Source organism: Panthera pardus, unplaced genomic scaffold (assembly GCF_024362965.1).
Source record: "Panthera pardus isolate Hobbes unplaced genomic scaffold, ASM2436296v1 HiC_scaffold_27, whole genome shotgun sequence".
Lineage (NCBI taxonomy): Eukaryota > Metazoa > Chordata > Mammalia > Carnivora > Felidae > Panthera > Panthera pardus.
Window position 1 is genome coordinate 113,644,330 of NW_026526843.1, and position 12,298 is coordinate 113,656,627.

The window sequence follows — 12,298 nt, forward strand, 5'->3', positions numbered from 1 at the left end:
TGTATTTTTTGGCAAATACCCATTAGTGCGATTATTGGATTGTAGAGTAGTTCTATTTTTAACCTTTCGAGGAAACTCCATACCATTTTCCACAGTGGCTGCACCAGTTTGCATTCCTACCAACAGTGCACAAGGTTTCCTTTTTCTCCACATTGCCATCAACACTTGCTCTTTCTTGTGTTTTTTATTTTAGCCATTCTAACAGGTGTGAGAGGACATCTCGTTGTAGTTTTTATTTGCATCTCCCTGGTGATGAGTGATGTTGAGCATCTTTTCATGTGTCTGTTGGCCATCTGGATGTCTCTTTGGAGAAATGGCTATTCATTTCTTCTGCCCATTTTTTAATTGGATTATTTGTTTTGGGGGTGTTGAGCTGTATCAGTTCTTTATATATTTTGTACACTAACCCTTTATCAGGTATGTCATTTGCAGACATCTTCTCCCATTCGGTAGATTGCTTGCCTTTTAGTTTTGTTGATTGTTTCCTTTGCTGCATAGAAACTTTTTGTTTTGGTGTAGTCCCAATAGTTTATCTTGCTTCTATTTCCCTTGCTTCAGGAGACCTATCTAGAAAAATGTTGCTACAGCTGATGTCAAAAAAAAATCACTGCCTGTGCTCTCTTCCAGGATTTTTATGGTTTCTGGTCTCATATTTAGGTCTTTGATTCATTTTGAGTTTATTTTTGTGTATGGTGTAAGAAAGTGGTCCAGCTTCATACTTTTGCATGCAGTTGTCCAGTTTTCCCGGCACCATTTGTTGAAGAGACTTTTTCCCATTGTATGTTCTATATTCTTTCCTCTTTGTTGGAAATTAATTGACCATATAATTGTTGCTTTATTTCTGGGTTTTCCTTTCTGTTCCGTTGATATGTGTCTATTTTTAAATTAATTTTTTCTAAAGTAATCTCTACACCCAACATGGGGCTCAAACTCATGACCCCCAAATCAGGAGTCACATGCTCTATTGTATGTGTCTATTTTTATGCCAGTACCATACTGTTTTGATTGCTACAGCTTTGTAATAGAATTTGAAGTCTGGAATTGTGCTACCTCCAATTTTGTATTTCTTTTTCAAGATTGCTTTAGCTATTCAGGGTCTTTTGTGGTTCCATACAAATTCTAGGAATGCTTGTTCTAGTTGTATAAAAAAAATGTTGTTGGTATTTTGATAGGGATTGCATTAAATCTGTGCATTGCTTTGGGTAGTGTAGACATTTTAACAATATTTGTTCTTCCAATCCATAAGCATGGGATGTCTTTCCATTTCTTTGTGTTGTCTTGAATTTGTTTCATCAATGTTTTATAGTTTTCAGAGTACAGGTATTTCACCTCTTTGGTTAAGTTTATACCTAGATAGTTTACTATTTTGGGTGCAATTGTAAATGGGATTGTTTTCTTAATTTCCCTTTGTGCTGCCTCATTATCTGTGTGTAGGAATGCCACAGATTTGTGTACATTGATTTGGTATCCTGCGACTTGACTTAGTTAATTTATCAGTTCTACTACTTTTTTGGTGGAGTCTCTAGGGATTTCTATATATAGTATCATGTCATCTGCAAATAGTGAAAGCTTTATTTCTTCCTTACCAGTTTGGATCCCTTTTATTTCTTTTTGTTGTTTGATTGCTGTGGCTAGGACTTCAAGTACTATATTGAATGAAAGTGGTGACAGTGGACATCCTTGTCTTGTTCCTGCCCTTAGGGGAAGAGCTCTCAGTTTTTCCCCATTGAGTATGATGTTTTCTGTCGGTTTTTCATACAAGGCCTTTATTCTGTTGCGGTATGTTCCCCTTAGACCTACTTTGTTGAGGGTTTTTTTTTTTAATCATGAATGAATTTTGTACTTTGTCAAATGCTTTTTCTGCATCTATTCTCATGATCCTATGGTTTTTTACCCTTTCTTTTATTGATGTGATGTGTCATGTTGATTGATTTGCGGATATTGAACTACCCTTGCATCCTAGGAATAAATCCCACTTGATTGTGGTGAATGATTTACTTAATGTATTGATGATTTGGTTTGCTAGTATTTTGTTGAGGACTTTCGCATCTGTGTTCATCAGAGATGGCCTTTAGTTCTCTCTCTTTTTTTTGTGGTGTTTTATTAAATCTGTTTTGGTATCAGGGTAACTGTCAGAATGAATTTGGAACTTTTCCTTCTTTTTCTATTTTTTGGAAAAGTTTGAAAAGAATAGGTATTAACCCTTTAAATGTTTGGTAGAATTCACCTGTGAAGCCATCTGGTCCTGGAGTTTTGTTTGTTGGAAGTTTTTTTGATTTCCTGTACCAGCAATGTTCTTGTTGGTAATTGGTCTGTTCAAATTTTCTATTTATTCCTGTTTTCAGTTTTGGTAGGTAATATGTTTCTAGGAATTTGTCCATTTCTTCTAGGTTGTCCAATTTGTTGGCATATAATTTTTCATAATAGTCTCTTACAATTGTTTGTATTTTTGTGATGTTGGTATTTTTCCTCTTTTATTTGTGGTTTTATTTATGTGGGTTTTTTTCTCTCTCTCTCCCCCTCTCTCTCTCCCCTCTCTCTTGATAAGTCTGGCTAGAGATTTATCAATTTTATTGATCTTTTCAAAGAATCGGCTCCTGGCTTCATTGATATGTTCTGTTGTTTTTTTGTTTGTTTTTGTTTTTGTTTTTAGTTTCTATATCATTTATTTCTGCTCTAATCTTTATTATTTTCTTCCTTCTGCTCTTTGGGGGTTTTGTTTGTTGTTCTTTTTCTATCTCTTTTAGGTGTAAGGTTAGGTTGTTGATTTGAGATTTTTCTTGCTTTTTGAGGTAGACCTGTATTGCTATAAACTTCCCTCTTAGAACTGTCAAAAGACTTCATTTGGAGTTCAAATCTTGAAAAGTTTGTTAAAAACCTCAGAAGGTTTTAAAGTGCATGCCTAAATAGGATTACAGATTATTATAAACTTGTATTTACCCAAGATGACAATAAGAGATATTACAGAAGGTAATACAGTTAGCAAAGCTTAACTGCTTTAATATTAAGAAGTTTCAGTGCTCTTACGTAATCAAAGACCTGTTAAAGACAAAACAGAAACAGACTTTCTGGGCAGATAAAGAATAGGTGGGGGAAAAAACCCTTTGTTTACAATTTCTTATCAAGAGCAGACTAATAATCCAAGAAAACTTTGTCTTTTTAATAGAAAAACAGAATTCCAATCTTACACCAGTGTACTTTTAAAATCCATTCATTTCAATCTTAGTCATGACTACACATAAAATTCTTTTCTAAAGCCTTTCATTCACAAACCTTCTACAACTTTCTCTTTACATTTAGATTTTGTCCTAAGCCTCCTCTAAGTAATCAGTTTCATTTTAGGACAAAGTTACTTTCTTTTTTCTCAAGAAAAAAGTATTCCCATTCCTTATATCTTATCAAAAACACATCTTTTTTTTTTTTTTTTTTTTACATACAGAGTCACTTCCCTTATTTCTAGCAGTCTCAATTACAGTGAAAACTAAGTAGTAACCAGTTGTGAAATGCCTATTGCACCAGAATTCTTTAGATTGCCAAAATTATGAATATATTTCACAATTTCTAGAAACATGCTTTTTTCATGGTACAACTTTCAAGAAAGCATAAAATATGTTCACTAACAGACCCAAGTATCCTCAGTTTCTCTGTAATAAGAAGCCAAAAGCAGACAAACCTACATTCAGTAATCTTATTTGGAAAAGATTTAAATATCCAATGAATTCAACCCAATTTGTCATTTAACTTAGCAAACCTTCAATGTTTTAGATTACCAAAGATTCTGAAAGCTATTTAAAAGTTTACATTGTGAATGTAACTAATAAATAGAAAAGTAGAGTAAATTCAGGTAGAATGAAAGTTTACTATTACATTTGATGTTGATGACTCCCAAAGACATGTCTGTTTTAATTTACCAAAGATTATCCCAGATCCTGTGAACTTGAAAAACATTTGGGTTAGTTTTTATCTTTCTCAGTTTTAGAATACCCAATTTTTTACAACCACTTGTCTTTTAACCAATTACATAGAACTCTTGCCCGTTCCCACTGCATGCTTCCAGTGACCCAAATGGCTGCTGCGTCCATTGTCCAGGGTTGTGAGGGAAGGAGGAGGTACACAAGGGCCAAGCAGCCAGGGTGGAGATTTAAACAGGGAACAACAATAAACAGACCAAACAACCAGGTGGGACTGAGATTTCCTTCAATCACCTAGACCCTAGACTAATCTCTGTTAGACCACTCCCATTTCGCTAGGTTGGAGCATCCAAGCCTCTGAAGAGCTGGATCCTATGATCTTCTGTCACCTGGGGATGACTGCTTTGTCTCTAATCAATTGTTCAATCCCCCAGAGTATTCTGACTGTTATTCTGGCTTGCCTAGACTTTATGAGACCACCGTAGTTTTATCTCTAAAAGCCATGTCACAGACCTGGCATGACTTATCCCAACAGAAATCCTTCTTAATGAAAGGAATCAGAGTGGCCACTGGATTTCAGGTGAGGACAGAACACCAGGCTGGCAGTCACAAGCATCAAGAAGGGAGAGTCCCTACAAAGAATCTGCCCCTGCCCCCAGTAGCTTGAACAGGTTAGCCTAGGTGAGTTGTTGCTGCCCGCTGCTCTATCCTCTGAAAACCAGGGAACCAGGGAGCAAAACTTCAGAAGGACAGTAGTCCTATCTGGGTCACCAAATTTCTAACCGGACCAACGTGAGCAGGCTCCTTGGTGAGTCACAGATGGACCAGGTAGAGTTGTGGCAAAAAGTCAGCTTTATTTGTAACAAATAAGGAGATCGTGGGGGATAACTTCCAAAGTCATAACTCCCTGAGCAATGACGGCTGGGTTCCTTTTATTTAGGGTTAGGATGAATATTTAAACAGAAGATTCTTTTCATCAGATGTAGAGGGGGGCATGAGGTTGTTATGTAAATGAGCGTTGTACTCCTCCTTGGATGGAGATTTTAATATTATAATGGGGTAGAGGTAATTGTCAGTTACTCTAGAGGTCACTCCATGGTCCATCTGTGTGGTTACGAGTTGGGGATCATGCTCAAACTCGTCTGGGTTGTCTGGGCCGGCTGGAGATCTTGTCAGGGCAGTCACTATTGGTTTGATGGGTGGTTTTGATTTCCATTTGCCTGAATTAAGAGATAACCTATGAAGAGAAGCTTAAGGAAAAATGTAGGACAAAGATCGGTGAGTATAAGCAGGTGGGCAGTAAAGGTCAGGTGACAGGAGTAGGAATGAGAAAGTTAGACTAGACAAAAAAGTGAGTTGGTTCTTGCAAGTTTACTTTCCTTCAGGGGATGGGGGATGACAGAGGTGTCTATCAGGAAGATTACCTAACTAGTGCTGATCAGGTGATTCCTGAATGCCTGGTTTAAGATTCCATTTCTGCAAGAGCCAGAATTGTAATTCAGTCTTAGTTTGGTGATGTGGGACTTAGCATAAGCAACTCCATTTTGGTTCTGTTGTCTTCTTTTTAACAGTTCAAAACCATTCTGAGTATTTGTGGGAGGTGCCTGGATTTGCAGCCAAGTGTGAATTTCACAGGTCCCATATTTCCTAAGCTGAAGAGCTGAATCTCTGACATAATATTCTCCACATCCCACTGTCTACTCAAAGGGCTTTTTGAGCCAAAAGCCCTTTCCCGTCCAACCCAGCACTTTTGTCATTTGAGAAGAGGAAATCTAATCTTTGTGTTGGCAGCAAAGACTGAGAGTTGCTGCTTTTGTCCAGTGGCTATTTGTAGAGCCTGTTTGTAGATGTAAACTTGCCCTTCTATTCTCACTGTATGAGTGGCAGGCAAAGTTGTTACACTACACACAACAACTCTACTTTCCCATGTGCTTTCTGATGACATTTCTTTGGGCCTATCATAATCTATAAGCCCTGCCCTTTTTTCCCATACTGGGAATACTTGCTAGTTAGCCCTAGTTTCAGGAATCCTTTTTTTATTAGAAAATAGAAGAAAACAGGGGCACCTGGGTGGCTCAGTCGGTTAAGCATCCGACTTCAGCTCAGGTCATGATCTTGCAATTCGTGAGTTCGAGCCCCACGTCGGGCTCTGTGCTGACAGCTCAGAGCCTGGAGCCTGTTTCAGATTCTGTGTCTCCCTCTCTCTCTCTCTCTCTCTCTGCCCCTCCCTCGCTCACACTCTGTCTCTGTCTCTCTCTCTCAAAAATAAACATAAAAAAAAGAAAATACAAGAAAACCAGTTAGTAGAGTTATGGTTTATTTAAAGGAGATAAACAAGAAACAGAGTGATGTCACAGATCCAGCAAAGCAAAATCCATTTACTTACCACCTAAATGAAACATACTCGCTTAATAGGAATGATTACCAGGAGAGAGTCTGGGTAGTAGTTTCTGCTTCCAAAGACCATCCTACTGTGGTAGAAAGTTGCAAACGGCACCTGTTGAAGTATCTTTTATATGTGCTCTGGAGAGCCTCAGGATGTTGAATAATTGGTCCCCAGAATAAGCTCTCTTGTGCTAATGGGTTTTGAACATTAAGTGAATCCATTAATTCTCAGTGGAGCATTAAACATCTGAATTAGTTTTGCAAAGCTAAATATCAAAGTGATTTTTGAAATGAGAATAAACATAGAGCCATTTATTACTAGCGATCACACCAGAAGTTCTAACAACTGAACTCTGCCAAATAGAGGTTAGGGCACACCCTGCATTTTTGACTGTGCAAGATGAACCCTCCACAGGGGTATGCTCCCGCCAGTATGGAAGTGGGTTAACAACTACTGTCCTCAAGCCCCATGCAGGGATGTATTATGGTTAGTGCTTGAAGCTGTTTGCCCTGAGGCATATTTGCTTTTTCATTTATGTAACAAATATTTATTGAGTGCCTCCCCTGCTTCAGATGCCACATTTCCAGGATGAGTTTTGTTAGAATAGGGTCAGTTATTTTCCACATAGGCCGTTTAGAGATTTGTCTCCTCTGTCATTTCAACTCTGAGAAGCCCACATGCTAATAGAACACTTCGTCAGCCAGCTCCCAGCATGACACGTCTATGCAAGTGGGAAGAAAAGACTCAGCAGCTGATCTGCAATCCAGCTTTGCCCACCCTGGGGACACATGAAGGAGAAATGACCTGAACAAATCTTAGAGATTGGCTAGTTGGAATCCTTGATGGTACTTGCTAATGGGGAGTCCTTACCTGTGGAATGTTTTTGTCAGGATATACCAGTTTCATGTAGGATTACTCATGGTAAATGCACCTGGAGTTTATGGATTTCCGGGACACGACCAGCTGGGGAAATGTCCGTGTTATCTTTTTTTTTTTTTTAATTTTTTTATGTTTTATTTATTTTTGAGAGAGAGAGAGAGAGAGGGAGACACAGAATCCAAAGCAGGCTCCAGGCTCTGAGCTGTCAGCACAGAGCCTGACTTGGGGCTTGAACTCACGAATCGTGAGATGATGACCTGAGCCGAAGTCGGATGCTCAACCGACTGAGCCACCCAGGCACCCCCATGTCATCTTTTAAGTTATCAAAGTAGAAGATGAAGTTTCATGACAAAAATATCTCCATTTCTGTAAGTGATGCCTCATATGTTGAATCTGGGCCGGGGCTACCACACCTGAAAGCTGTGATTCCCTGAGCATCTAGAGAACACTCAATAAATGTTTAGTTCACTTTAAAGGATATCCATACATAACATAAATGCCCACAAAATATTTAGCTAACAAAATAAACAGAGCATATAGCTTCTGGTCACAACTGTTGGAGCCAAGGGGTTGATGAGTAGTCAAACAAAATGGGAGGGCCCTTAGGAAAAAGGACTTCGGAATAAAAGATAGGAGTGCTTTTCAAACTTGAATGTGCATGTGAACCACCTGGAGACCTGGGATCTTGTCCACATGCAACTTCTGATGAGGCAGATCTGGGGTGGGACTTGGGATGGTCTTTTCTAACACTTCTAGAAAGCCTTGTTGGCCAAAGTGTGGTCTGGGCATTGCAGCAGCAGCATGGCCTAGGTTGTTTGAAATGCAGAATCTTTGGCCCTGCCCCAGCCTTTCCTAACCAGATTTTGGCTCCTTTTTCATCAGATTCCTGATTCCTTTGAACATACTCTTTGAACAGGTCCAAGGACTCCTTATTGATTTCTCTCTAAGGTTACCAGGCTCTACTTCAGAAGTGATTTTTTTTTTTGGCGCCTCTGTATCTCCATCATAATCATTTGGCTTTTCTAAGCTTAGTGCTATGGGGCAACAAAGCAGATTTCTGTCCCTCGTACCTTTCTGAAACCATAAAACTTTGAGCTTTCAGTCCATTTGATTCAAGCCATGTTTGTTTAGAGACTGCCTAGTAAATAGTCTAATACTACGATGCATGCTGTTTACTGGAGGGCAGGAAAACACACTGCTGAATAATGAAGCCTGTGGGCAAGAACAGGAATGTGGAAATTTCACCTATAATCGAGTCCAAACATTAGATTGAGTAGGTATAGCAAGATGTGCTGGGGGTAAACAAAATGCATTTATATGGAGGTAGCTCACAGAGTCACCTCTCTCTCTCTCTCTCCCTTGGGAATCTTTAACAAAAATATATATTGATTTTAAGCCATGAAATGGAAGGGTTAATAGGTACAAGTAGCCAAAGACCATTACCAGCACCATTGAAATTCAAAGATGTAAGTGAAGAAGAAAATACTACTGGCACGAAGTGAGATCCTCAGCGGAATTTCTGTCTTCCAAGAAACATTAAGATGGAAAAGAACACTCAAAAAGGCAATGCCATTAACACAGAGAGGGAAGCAGGCAGAGACGAAAAGGATTATATGCAGTTATGTCCAAGTCTGCCAAGACTTAGGAAATGCCATTAATTTTAAACATACTTACATGCAATGTCTATAATGGAGCCCCCTAAATTAGGATTCTCCTAATGCCCTTGAGATCTTCTTGGATTTACTCTTAGTGAAGGAAAGCCCACAAAGGCCGATGTGTTTCCTGGAGGTGATGACTGCCTATGGGTCATGAGCTAGGCCCAAAGCTGTGTGTGGGTTGGCTAAAATCCAGCTGAACAGAGAGTTGGCAGGCTCTCATGAGCTGCCCTCTGAGTTGCAAACACTTTTCACATATGTAACTGGTCTACAGAAAGATAACAGACAAATATTGGTCCAGACAGGGATAAGAGGGAAGGGAGAGTCTGACCTATGCAATCTGGCCATGAGTAAAATAAAAACTTAGCTGAAAGAACTAAAAAAGAGTGTGGAAATGCAACCCCAAAGAAAGGTCTCTGAGATTGAAGGTAGCTTTTACTTATACACTCTGCCATATTGAATTAAATTAATTTTACAAATGGAAGTTAGAAAGTGAGGGTATGAAGAGCTATACTGAGCTGAATCAGTAAATATCCCCTCCTTTATTTGCAAGTGTCATGGCTTTTTAACTTTTTAAAAATTATTTTGAGAGAGAGACAGAGTGTGTGTGTGTGTGTGTGTGTGTGTGTGTGTGTGTGTGTGTGTGAGCAGGGGAGGGGCAGAGAGAAAGGGAGAGAGAGAAACCCAAGTGGGCTGGATCATGACCCTTGAGATGAAGCCCGCCACAAGGCTCGATCTCATGAACCGTGAGATCATGACCTGGGCTGAAATCAAGAGTCAGACGCTTAACTGACTGAGCTCCCCAGGTGCCCTGACATTTTAACTTTGAAACCTCACCTTTGGTTCCAGCTTAAATTTCTACTGCAGGCTGGGCTTACAGGCATACAGGATCCCTTCAGTGTATGTTCAAACTCTCAACACCGGGTTTCCAAGTGTGTTTTCAGGACACTTAGTCCCAAATTATATCGCTTGAAAAGAGGATTCCATGGTTTTAAACATTTGGGAAAAACATAATATTCTCAGAGATTGGTCATGCGCATTAGTACACTAATGATTCTGAGAGATTCTATGGGGGAACACTTTAATTTCGCTTAACACTGTGTTTCTCAAAATTATATGACAATGGAAACCGTTTGGCCCAGAGTAAATGATGGAATTAGTGTTCTAGGGTATCTCCTTGGGGAAATGCAGGCTTGCAGGCATAGGAGACAGTACTTTAGAACTGTTGTGGCGCAGTATTGATGGAGCTGTGAGGTGAATAGGGTAAGAAAAGCTGAGGCAAGCTCCGTGCTTATTCAACATTTGGGTGAGCCCAAACACTATCCGGCTCTTCTGTCCATGACTGATGACAGAAGGAATGTCTTTGCGAGGCTTGAAGAGAAAATGGCCTACTGACTTAGAATTTCCGCCAGAGCTGTAGACCAGCTATTCTAGGTTCTTTGAAAACTGTCACTGTCTATTTTACTTCACATTTTCCCTATAGTATCGGGTTATATGCTTTACCCTAAAGCTGTGTTTGGTCAGTGTTAATTCATTGATGTACATGGCGGGGGGCCGGTGGGGGGGGGTGGTATCTAGAAACGAGGGAGGGAAAGGCTACCCTAGAACTTCAGAATAGTCTATTTTTTAAATCCCAGGAAGTAATTCATTCCTTCACCAGGTAGGCTGCACCCATGTGGCAGTTACGTGCTGGAGAATCAATGGTGACTACCATAGCTTCCCTTGTGAAGTTTATAGTGTAATGGGGAGAAATGGATTAATAAGCATCACACGAGTATCTAAATATAAGCTGTAATAAGTGCCATGAAGAAAATGTGGTGGTGTCCTGGGAATTTCTAATGGAACCTGATCACATCCTTGGAATGAGAGATCCCTTTTCCTTCTTATGGAGGTGCAACTGACATAAAACGTTATGTAAGTTTTAGGTGTACAACATAGTGATTTGATATTTGTGTATATAGCAAAACGATCACTACAGTAAGTCTAGTAAATGTTTATTATCACACAGTTACGATTTTTTTCTTATAAGAACTTTTAAATTTCCTCTCTTAGCAACTTTCCAATATGCAGTACAGTGTTATTAACTGTAGTCACTATGCTGTATATTATTTCCCCATGACATTTATTTTATAACTGGAAATTTGTACCTTCTAAACCCCTTTATTCATTCTGCCTACCCCCTTACCCTCCAACCCTGGCAACCACCAATTTGTGCTCTGTATCTATGAGATCACTTTTTCTTTTGTTGTTTTTGATTCTTCTGTTTTTAGATTCCACACATAAGTGAGATCACACGGTATTTGTCTTTCTCTGTCTGATTTATTTCGTTTAGCGTAATGGTCTTAAGGTCCCTCCATGTTGTCATAAATGGCAAGATTTCTTTCTTTTTGTTACAGCTGAATAATACTCCATTCTATACACACCATATCTTCTTGATCCATTCATCTGTTGATGGACATTTAGGTTTCCATGTCTTGCCTATTGTAAATAATGCTGCAGTGAACAAAGGGGTGCATGTATCTTCCCAAATTAGTGTTTTGTTTTCTTCAGATAAATACACAGAGGTGGAATTGCTGGACCAGTTGGTAATTCTATTTTTAATTTTTTTGAGGAACCTCCATACTGTCTTCCATAGTGACTGCACTAATTTACATTTCTACCAGCAGTGGACAAGGGTTGCCTTATTTCCATGTCCTCACCAACACTTCTTATGTCTTCTTGTCTTTTTGATAATCGCCATTCTGACAGGTGTGAGGTGATATCTCCTTGTGGTTTTGATTTGCATTTACCTGATGATCAGTGCTGTTGAACATCTTTTTACGTACCTGTTGGATATCTGTATATCTTCTTTGAAAAAATGTCTATGCAGATCTTCTGTCCATTTTTTAATCTCATGGGTTTTTTTTCTTTGCTCTTGAGTTGTATGAGTTCTTCACATATTTCAGATACTAGCCCCTTATCAGATAAGTGATTTGCAAATGTTTCTTCCTTTCTGTAGGTTGCCTTTTCTTTTGTTGATGGGCTCCTTTGCTGTGCAGAAGCTTTTTAGTTTGAGGTAGTCCCATGTGCTTATTTTTACCTTTGGTGTCAAATCCAAAAGAAAAATCATTGCCAAGACCAATGTCAAGGAGCTTACTGCCTATGTTTTCTTGTAGGAGTTTTATGGTTTCAAGTCTTATATTCAAGTCATTAATCCATTTTTAGTTAATTTGTGTATATGGCCTAAGAGAGTTATTTAGTTTCGTTCTTCTGCATGTGGCTGTCTAGCATTCCCAGCACCATTAATTGAAGAGACTGTTCTTTCCCATTTTTTAAATCTTGGCTGTTTTGTTGTAAATTAATTGATATATGTGTGTATTTATTTCTGGGTTATCTGTTCTGTTTAATTGATCTATGTGTCTGTTTTTATACCAATACCATACTGACTTGATTAGCTTTGTTAATATAGTTTGAAATCAGGAAGCATG